Below are 9,708 nucleotides of genomic sequence, written 5' to 3' on the forward strand. Positions count from 1 at the left end.
TAGGATTCATCTTTATGACCTAGCCAACCCTTGTGGCCTTAGTAGATAGAATACCAGATGCATCCCGCTCAGCCTGAGCAGGAATCAATTGAGCAATAGTATGAATCGACTGATAAAATTCTGCATTAGTCACCTCACCTTAAGGAGGACTAGTAGCAACTAGACAAACTCCAGGATAATCAGGGATAGGACCCCGATATCGAGTGTGATCTCCAGGTGTAGAGCGTACTCCATCAACATCATCCCCAGATGGGACAAAAGGATTTCCTTGTGTTTCAGATCAGCGAGGCATGATCTGAAAAATGAACAAACAAGGATTAGAGGAAATTCCAAGACTTAGATTGTAATACCTCATAAAATCCTAGCTTAATTTAGCTCTCAGTTGTATGTTAAGGTGTCTAAGCCTTGAAATTTTCACTAAATTTTGAGAACTAAGCCATTTTCAAGACCCCTAAACTTTGATGATTTTATTTTTAACCTTCCCAACCTCGAGACGTTAATTTTTGAGTTGATTCATGATCGAGGTTGTTCAAAATTTGTCTCGGGTGAGTTTTGGAATTTTCAAATGAGCGTAGAGGCGTGTCTGGAATACCAAAATAGTATCACCACCGAGATAAGTAGGCACTGTTCCCTCCAGTCTATCGGGTTAAAACAGGAGCCGCCCCCTCAGTCCACCGCTCTAAGATAAACACCGCCTAACCTAGTCTACCACTACAAGGCTCGCATTGCCTCCTCCTTATTTTGTCCAGCTTTGTTCTTAACATTCTAAGAGTATTTGGGTCAATTTCCTTCACCTAATTCATTTAAAACATGAATTTGGGACTCCTAAGGTGCATTATTTGCCCTTTTACTCATAAATTCTCTCAAGAAACCCCTTTTCCTTCCCAAAACAAACCCTAACTCTTTTATAAGAATCAAGGAACTAAAGTTTCAATTTTAAAAAATTCTAAAGGAATCTTCAAGAATTTATCTAGTGAGGTATGTGGGATGTTTATCCATGGGTACCTTTCACCCATGGAGCCCAAAATACTCTTTTGGTTTAATTTATGAGTTTATACCTATTCTTTATGAAATAAATACATGAGTCTCTTGTTAACTCAATTTCACACTATGGCTACAAGTGTTTTCAAGTAGAATGAGTCATATCATGCTTCAAGTATTGAAATTCCCATGTCATGATCCGTTGATTTTAGGATTAACCCTCAAGTTATGAATTTAGCCATGTAATCATGTTGTTTTCCTCATGTTTAAGGCATTCCCATGTCCAAGTTTGTAATTATTACATGTATGATAAAATTCCCATGTTTTGGTTCTTTGAACTATGATTTCATGCTACAGTATTTTAAGTTTGATATTGTATTCTATAATCATTCAGTGCTGGTGGGTTATGAACACCCGATACCTAGTTGTTTTACACAATTTAAGTGTCTAAAAAATAGTTTCAGTTGAACCATGAGCATTATCATTCAGTCAGTTGTTATGATCAAACCATGATGAGCAATGTCTGTTATATGTTTAGTAGTATCTAATTTAACTTAATTCAGTACCTGCATCAGTTCAGTTGGGAGTAGAATTTAGTACCGAGTAAACCGAGGGATGAGGGCTCATCCGCTAGTTAGGAATAGGTCCTTAGTAGCTATCCCTATGTTCCAAAACTATGTATCCAGCATAGGATTATAAGATGTCACCCGCCACTTTAGGATTGACACTCTCTTAGGGGTCACCTTCTACTTTAGGACTGACTTTCTAGTCCTTTGGGATGTCAGATTAGTGAATCCACACAGCCACTATTAGTACTTGAGGCACGGTACTGACACCCTTCCAACTAGGGTTATAAGTTGGACCTCGATTAGCTCAGATTGGGGCATGTTAGATAGATTATACCTCTCACAGTCTTAGTACAATATTTAGTATATTTTAGTTCAGGTTTCCTTAACCAAGTTTATAAAACCTCAGTTATTCAGTTATACAAAATTCAGTTATTCAGTTTACAAATTATTTTAGAAACATAGTTATAATTGGTCTTGCATTCATAAATGTTATATGATCATGCATTTATGTTTAGTTATCCCTATTCATTTTAGCCAGTCCTCATCTCATATACCAGTATATTCAAATTACTGACCACACACTTTTCTTTGTGCTATGTTATCTTATAACATAGGTTTGGACACTCAGTTTTACGACCACTCTTAGATAGCTCAGGGATATTCAACAGTAGTAGTGGTGAGTCCTCATCTATTGAGGACATGATTTATTTATTTTGATTGCTCTAATACTTTCTTATGTTTAGTTAGTCAGAGTTAGTTGGGGTCTGTCCTATCAACTCCTTAGATAGTTTTAAAGGCTTTTAGACAATTCAGACAATCAACTACATAGTCAGTTAGTTACTTTCAGTTTTTATCCATAGTTTCAGACATTTCAGTATTTTGTATTTTAATATTCTAGATTTACATTATCTTATCAGAGTATCTTCCACATATGTTGTTTTATTACTATTTTATTCAATGCTCTCAGTAGGTACTGGCTCATGGGTTAGCTTGTGACTTGTGACCGTGAGCACCATTGTTGCAACTAGGGGGTAGCCTCTGGTCATGACATAGACTCCAAGATTGAAAACTGAATACCAAGAAAGGGAAATATTTCTAAATTCCTTGTAGTCTCTCTCTTATAAGTGTGGAGTGCTAGACACCCCTAAACCTGACATTACTAGAAATGGCTTTGTGGAGTCCCAATCGACCATAACCTAAATCTCTAATACCAACTTTATCCAATCCGATCGGGGGCCTTGTCATAATAGGCATCCCAACTCCAACCAGGATCGGTGACCACCCTGTTACCTAACCCAACCTCTAGCCGCCTGCTCTGTGTTGGCTAAATTTCGAGCATATAACAAGATACCATAACTATCCAAATTATAGACTCTGGGATAGGTCTATTACTAAGACCAACCCAATTGAGCCCAACTATCTGAACCCAACCAATAGCCAAACCAACCAAACAATAACCAAATAAGTTCCATAATAATTAAATATAATCCCAAAATAAAAGAGGATGGAACAACCAATAATATAGTCAACCAATATCAGCCCCAATACCAATGTCAATACTAAGGCTGACACCCTTACCGATCCTGCCTATTTCAACCCATAGTAGTTGTAAGACCCCACAAAATTCTTATCTTAATTAATTCATTTAAGCTTGTTAAGGGGTCCCAAACTTAGAAAATTTTAGCGAAGTGTTCTCATTCAGAGTCATTTTAGCCTTCGTAAGTTGGCTATCTTAATTCACGACCTTCCTGACCTTAGTTTGTTGATCTTCAAATTTATTCATGATCAGGGTCACTTGTGGGTCATCTCAGGTGAATTTAGGATTTTTTTGGACTAGTGTAAGGGCGAGTTTGGATGCCTTAAATAGTGAGGGGTCGCAATAGCCCCGTGTCGTAAGGGTTAGTCAACCCAAGTAAGGGTCGCGCCGCGATTTCTGCTTGACCCGAGCAAGGTTCGTATTGCGATGGCTAATTGACCTAAACAAGGGTCGCAAGATGAAGAAAGCCCTGTTCAGTATTATTTTAATATGGGTTGTGGGGGAAATGGGTCATTTTGCCCACCCTTATTCAGCCTTAACATGAAATTAATTAGCCTATAGGGAAAAATCTTATTCTTTACTCATAAACTCTCTTAAGAGAAATCCCTAGCCTCATCAAGTTCAAGAATTCAAGTCTCAAGAACTCACTTCAATCTCGTCAAAAGTAGTAATCAAGGTATGTGAAGTGTTCATCTAAGGGTCCCTTCCACCCTTGAAGTCCAGGAAACTATTTTTAAACTTCAAGTTTATGAATTTCATGAATTCCATGTTGGGTTTGATTATATTCATGTTTATAATGATTAATTGGGATTATAATCCATGTTTTATGATATGTTTTATGTGAGGTTAATTGATATATATGTAATATTATGTGGATCCATATAAAACCATTGAAATTGTCAGTGGGGATTTGATTTATGATGTCTACATATTGTTTAGTGTTATATGTATATGTATCCTCACCAAGTTCTTGATGAATTACTCATGTGAACTAATAAGGGAAATAGATAATGTTATTTTAGCTTATATGCAAGTTGTATCATGCAAATGTTTGATAAAATGTTTCCATGAATAAGTTGTGAACAAGTGCACATGATTATGCTTTTTAAGCTTATGCTATGATTAACCTTTGATGCTATCGAGTCCTGGGGGTATTCAATACCTAAAAACTTAGCTGTTTACCTAGAGGTTCAGTCAGTTACAAAACTCAGAAAAATCTCAGTAGTATTCATAAGTCAGTCATAGTACTCAGTTAAGAACTCAGCGGTACTCAGTCAGTTAACAGAATTTAGTAGTATTTTGTCAGTCTACAAAACTTGGTAAACTCAGTTCAGTTGAGTCAAATAGTACAATCAGTAAAAGTTCAGTCAATCCTTGTATAGTCTAGGAATCAGTTCAGTGTCTATTCAGTTGGGAGTAGGATTCAGCACTGAGAAAACCTAGGGATGGGGGTGTACCCGTTAGATAGGACTGGGTCCCTAGAAGTAATCCCTAAGTTCCAGAACTACGTAGCCAACATAGTTTTTAAGATGTCACCAGTTAGATAGGACTGACATACTCAGGGATCACCCACTAGATTAGGACTGATCTCAGGGGTCACCCGTTAGTTAAGACTGACTCCACAGCAGTTGTCTTTACCCATGGCACGGTATTGACACCCTTTCAATTAGGGTTATAGATTGGAACCCAGCTCAGTCATCTTAATTAGGGCGTGTCAGTTAGACGATTACCTCCTACAGTTTTAGTCTCAGTGTCAGATTCAGTCTTAGTATAAAACTTAGTTCATTTTTACAGATTCAGGACTGTTAGATATAGTCACTCAGCTCAGTACAGAACTCAGTATCGTTCCACAGATTTAGGACTGTTAGATACAATCATTCAGTAATCAGTAATACAGTATCAGTAAACTTGAATATCAGTTAATCAGTATTCAGACTCATTATCCAATGCTATCATGATTTCAGATATAGTTTTTCGTATTCATGGATGTACTCTTATTCAGTCATACTCATGTTATTCAGTTAGTATTATTCATACATATCAACTCATGAATTTCAGCCTACCTCACTAAGCATACCAGTACATTCAAAGTACTGACGTATGCCTTTTTTTTGCCCTATGATGTCTTATATTATAGGTTCAGACGCACGGGCTCCCGAGCACCCTTAGCAAATTCAGATTCTCAGTAGACGGTGTAGTGGTGAGTCCTTATAGCTCGAGGACATGATTATTTTTTTCAGCATTTTAGTTCATTTTTAGTAGTCGGAGTTAGCGAGGGACTTGGCCCATCAACTCCATAGTTTAGACAGTTTAGAGGCTTTTCAGACTAGAATATTTTCAGATAGATATTTTAGTTTTAGTATTGTTATACCGTATTCAATTTATTTTTGAATCTGAACCTTATGGCAGTTTTCCGTATTTATCTTAGTTATATTTTTTTTACAATATTACTATAATTTAGTGCTCATAGCAGGTACCAGTCAAGGGTTAGCTTGTGGTTCTTTGGGACTATAAGCACCGTGTAGCGTCCGGGGTACTGACTCGAGGCGTTACAGTAGTTCCACAAAAGCATCTAACCAAAAGAATACCAAATCCGATTGGGACATGCCCTAACAATAGACAAAACTAATATTCATAAATGATCCAAAGTATGAAATAACATCCATGAAATAGAGCCTTCTGAAAAGATGGAAGCTCACTACTTCAATCCATTAATTGATCCTGAATGTTTGATAACTAAGCAGGAGGGGTAGAATGGCTGGTTCTTATATTGAGTGAGGATACAATCGCCTAAAGATGGGTTAGCGGGTGAATGGTAGCATGAATATTAGATAAGGATAAAATAATGCCATTTAAAAAAACCAAATAAACCATCCATATGTATACAAACCAAACATACATACATAAATATACATATATATGTATATATAACCATGTCGAGAAAGGGAACCGGGTGTAGCATACATTTGAGATCATTAACCTCGGCATGTGTAGCTGAACTATCCTTAACCACCCACGGGCTATATGGGTCTAGCCTAACCCCCTAAACGAGCCCTGATATATATAGCCCCATTAACTGGAGATATCATAAGAGTAAGGGATTCCCAAGTACCCTTACCTCCATGATACATATGTACAATGTACTTAGAGGATTCCTGCGTACCTCATAGTATTATAAAAGGTCGCCATGCCCTACCCCTCATGTCAGCAAACATGAGTTTCCAGTGTTTTTTCATTGAAATCCCACCTTCATGGTTAGCTATTAGACCCTGCCATTATTGCCCAATTAAAGCCATTTCCAACCAACCAAATCATTATTATTAACTGAGGCTAGACATAGTGGTATCATCATACCGACTATAACTTACAAGTATTGTTCTTAGCCAAACCTTTTTGATATCAAGGGATTCCCATGTAACCATAGATCACATTATCCAATTAACTTGGGGGAGTCCCATGTACCCCACAAGTGTTCCATTAATTTGATTACTTGGGGGATTCCATTGTACCCCACAATTATGATTGTTAAACCAAAACCATTCCATTTTGACCATTCCAAACCATTTAATCATTTAGGGTTCCATTTCCAAGTCTAAACCTTGCATAAGTTCCATTAAAATCCAACAACATAGTGAAAAAATTCTCATATGCATTTTATCAAACATATTGGGGGCATAGTATTTCCAAAACCAAAGCCAACGGCCAAATAACCATTCCCATGCAACCAACTAACCAAAACCACCATTAAAGTATATAAAAGCATAATTAAAACTTGGGAAAACCATAACCAGGTATTTACAACCAAACCCCCAAATTATATTTGAAAACCCAAAACCATACAATAATTAAACCATAAAATATTGTATAAAATCATCCCTTTATTTGGAACTAACAATGAGGGAAGAGAACATACCTTAAACCAAGAATATGACAGAGAGAAATCACTAACACAAGACCCAAATTAATCCTTAATATGAAACCCTAGACTTCCATTACCCAAAAGACTTAGAGAGAATTATAGAGTGTTTAAGAGAAGTTTCTAAGTGTTAATAAATAGAATAATAGGGCAAATAAACTTCCGATAGGAATATAAGTCATGGGGCCTTATTATATTAAGTGGATAAATTTCTAGATTTCTCTTACTTAAACTCCCAAAAATCTAATCAGGTGGGTACGATTATCCATACCAATTGTACCTTCCAATACGAATAGTACCCAACACTCATACCTAAGGCTCTCTCTCTTGGACCCAACACTGGTCAAGATAAGACTCACCCCGAACCATGTCGTATCCAAGTATATGACTAGTACCCATGATTCATACCCCTGGCAGAATAAAATACAAAGAAGATTGAACACTGACAACTATATGAGTCCAGGGTACTACTCATACCCTAGCTTACGGCTCTTGGTGAGCCATTCGTACTTAGATCTAACTTAAGTTACCAAGCCTAAGATTAACTAAAGTAGCCAAACAATCCATATCCACCAATACAACTCATATGACCCAAGTCGTACCCATTCCAGAAACTAAATCCAACCCCCCAACCAACACTGGTCAGCATACGACTAACTCATAACCTTCATATTTCAATGTATGACTCATTTCCCCTAGTTGTATCATGTCCAGAGACCAAAAACCCAAGAAATTTTCTAAGGGCCATAAACATAGGGTGTTTAAATGCCTACCTTATGGATGACCTTTAAGGGTTCCTCTACCATCTCAACCTATTGAATCTAAAGTGGTAGAAGCTAGTTGTTGGGTCATCTAGCCTATATACAAGAAATTAGTGCAATTTATTATTTTATGTCCCATCCCACAATATTTAAAGCATTTGGGACTCAAATTAAGAATTTAAATTGAAAAAAAGGTGTGTAGTTGTCTACTTGAAATGCTGATAACTAATGCCAGATAGGGCCTTTCCTAATGCCAACATAGATGAATGGTAGGGCTTAGAAAAACAAAGATCCATTAAGAAAATACAACTAATTTGGCCCAACGTCTAAGATTTCATGTTTTTTGTTTTCACCTCACCCTATTTCTCAAGTTCTTTAGACTTCTTCGCAAATTCAACCACATTTTTAAAAGACATACCATACAAACGACTACAAATAAGATAGTTAACTGAATCTCTGAGTTTAGGCCCTTCAAAATACCTAATATGTGCTATGTTGAGTTGATCAACTGTAGGTCATAATGAGATAGGGCATGAAACTTGGCTTCATAGGTCTCAGATATATTACCCTTCTCCAACATTAGAAATTCATCCTTCTTCTCGTTATGATAAGTATGGAGAATATATTTATCAAGGAATACACTCAGAAACTAAGACTATGCAAGTGGATATAAGAAAACTCCACACACTAAAATGACCTCCACATTGCTTGGCTTTATTTTGTAGCTAAAAAGAAACAAACTCCACATCGTACCTTGCAACAATACTTATCTTGTGAAGATATTTGTGACAATCTATTAGGAACTCATTTACATCACTAGACTCTGTACCTTGGAATACCAAGGATTTCATATTTATGAACTTGCAGAATAGTCCATGCTCATCATCAATCATTCCCAATCCAAGTACTTGTTATGGATAAACCCCTACTTTCATAGCCTACATCTATTCTTAGTGCTACTACAATTACATATTGCAATGCCGTGGGAAGGATGGCCAGATTAGTTTTAGTGTATCCAACGTCAACCTAGCTACCCAAGAATCCTAACACCTGTTGAATCATCTCTAAAGACAAAGGCACCTAAGTTGCACCATTTGTTCTTGGCACCATATTCTATGAAGCTATCATCTCTTCTTCTTCAACCACTTCTTCTTTATCTTATGCATAGCCAGGGGCATCCTATGATAGGTAAAGGGACAGTGATATATGCCTTACCAATATCCTAGCTTCCTACGCTCCACCTTAATGGGCGCTGCTTCCCATCTTCCTTCACTCTTTCTACTTCTAGCTCGAGGCCTGCCTCGAACTGTGGCCTCTGCAGCAGAAGCAGTTTCTTATATAAGTGGTTCTACAAGTGTTGTTATTGCTGTTCTGGTGGAGCTAACCAACAAGAGTGAAAGATATATACTAATTAGGATCACCAGATACCAATTGAAATAAAGTTATAGCACGAAAGAAGGAAAGCAAAGAGATAATTCCTAAAGTCCTATAACATCTCAAAGAAAAGTACAGATGTTTCTGTACTATTTTATAGGACTTTACTAGATCTATTATTGTATACAAATCTAGTGCTCTGATACCATCTTGACACGATCTAAGTGGTCATGATTGACACCCACCTATCATGGGGTGGGAGAACCATCCTAATCTTACCTTTTCACACACTTAGTTATTGCTCTCTCATACAATTTTCCATGTATTAAATTATTTCAAAAGGATTTTTTTTAAATAACATCTTAGTCAATAATTCCATCATACATAAAAATGAATAGCATGTAGAAATATTTATTTATTACAATTCCGGGGACCTAAAGTCACCGTACAATAACATCTCAAAAGAACAATTGAGTCTAAAACTAATAAGAATGTCCAAAAACATGACAATAGAGGAAAGTATCTTAGTCCCAGATCAAAGAACATAATATCATGGAAGATCTAAAGGTG

This window comes from Capsicum annuum, chromosome 5, assembly GCF_002878395.1.
Source record: "Capsicum annuum cultivar UCD-10X-F1 chromosome 5, UCD10Xv1.1, whole genome shotgun sequence".
Taxonomy (NCBI): Eukaryota; Viridiplantae; Streptophyta; class Magnoliopsida; order Solanales; family Solanaceae; genus Capsicum; species Capsicum annuum.